Here is a 1,961-nt window from a genome sequence, read left to right on the forward strand (position 1 = left end):
TGACTGTTCACGATCTAATTCTTTGTATAATTCTTCTAAGTCTTCATTTGAGAGTGGCTGATTATGAGCTTCTAAAAGTTCTGTAATATCTTCCAATCTCACATCACGCGAAAGTTTGGTAATGTCTTCAATTAAATTCTCTTGATATGTTACTTCAAAATCGTGCATGAATGCTGGCAGAAGTTTACGCCAAACTCCATTTAAGCATTTTGCTGAAACTTCATCCCAAGCCGACTTGATGTTTTTAATGCCTTTCAAAATATCGAAAGACCGCCAATAGTCTTTAACTGTTTTGTCTGAAGTGTCTAAAACTCTCATCATTTCCATAAATGTATTACGGAGATAATAAGCTTTGAAGGTTGCAACAACTTTCTGATCCATTGGTTGCAAAAGAGATGTATTGGGTAGCATATAAACAACCTTCACATTCAATGGTGTTCTTATTTCATCAAGGTTTTGAGGATGTCCTTGAGCATTGTCAAAGAGAAGAAGTGCCTTGGATGGTAATTTATTTTCTTCAGAAAAGCAAGCACAGTAGGGCAAAAGTAACTTGTGGTACACAAGTTACTTTTGCCCTACTGTGCTTGCTTTTCTGAAGTTGCCCTACTGTGTTAATCTGTGAACACATCTTATGTTACCCAAGCTTTCTTGTTCCATTTCCAATAAACTGGCAACATGTCTTTATTTAGATCCTTTAAAGCACGTGGTGTCTGTGAATGATACACTAACATCGGTTTAAGTTTTAAAGTTTCTGAAACATTAGCTCCCAAAAGAGTTAATCTATTTTTCGCAACTTTAAAACCTGGAGCGGAACGTTCTTCACGAGAAATAAAAGTTCGTGCTGGTAACTTTTTCCAATAAAGCCAAGTCTCATCAACGTTAAAGATTTGGTCTGGAATAGTTGCCTTGTTCTATATAACCCTGAAATTCCTTAGGAAAAGCAGCTGCCGCCTCAACATCTGCACTCGCTGCTTCACCACATAATTTTACACTACGACAGTTACTTCGGGATTTAAATCTTATAAACCAACTCTTCCTTCCCAAAAAAGTTTCTTCGTCTCTGTCTCCTTAAGATTATCAAAAATTGATTTTGGTTTTCCAGTTATAGCAGCTTGAGTCAAGGAAATGTTTTTTTGATTTGCATCATCCACCCATAATGATAACAATTTTTGCATTTTTTTTTCAAAAATTTTACCTCTACTATAACTCACATGTTTTACATTTACTGTCGTAGACTGTTGAGCAGAGTGTTTAATTTTATCTGCATTTTTCATAATGGTAGTAACAGTCGATGGAGGTAAGTTCAAAGATCTATAGACATTAGGGCGTGTTTGTCCATTTCATTTTTGTTTCAAGGGAGATAGATTACTGTGCCTTCTTAACATGTTTAGATAACTCTGGTGCACTTCTTTTATCGACATAATAACTCTCCTTTATTCTTGTATACGTGGGTACCTAAACATTTAGTATTTTGATATTTTTATTTATTTTAATATTAATTTAATGTAAATGTATACATACCCAACAATATTAAACAGAAAAAATAAATATATTCAATAAAAATCTTTGTTTTAACGAATATACAACGTCGCGGCTCAGTAAATACGTCAGTCTAGCATAGGGAGAATCGGGAAAAACGGCGTTATTGTGAATCGGCGTAAACCGAGAGCTACCTGTAGTAGAAAATTGAACTTGTAATGAACTACTTATAGGGAATAAGTGAACTTTACAAATCACTTTGCAATAATATTTTATGTATTCTGTCAAAAATGACAGTAATCAACTCAGGGCCGGATTAACCCACTTTGGGGCCCTAGACATTTTCTTCTTACCGGGTCCCCTCCCTCTCTCACAAGAAGTAAAGCGCACAAAAAATATAAAACAATAAATAAAACAAAACTAAATAATGTGAAAAACTAAAACAAATCTTCAATTTTTATTAATAAAACATATTTAATACA

General features: G+C 34.1%; 1 pseudogene; it reads right to left on the minus strand.

The window, feature by feature from the left end:
• Window positions 1–4: 4 nt before the first annotated feature.
• On the minus strand, window positions 5–1,274 carry LOC111616490 (annotated as a pseudogene).
• Window positions 1,275–1,961: the final 687 nt, after the last annotated feature.

This window comes from Centruroides sculpturatus, unplaced genomic scaffold (assembly GCF_000671375.1).
Source record: "Centruroides sculpturatus isolate CEXI.00-Female unplaced genomic scaffold, Cexi_2.0 scaffold3471, whole genome shotgun sequence".
NCBI classification, from domain to species: domain Eukaryota; kingdom Metazoa; phylum Arthropoda; class Arachnida; order Scorpiones; family Buthidae; genus Centruroides; species Centruroides sculpturatus.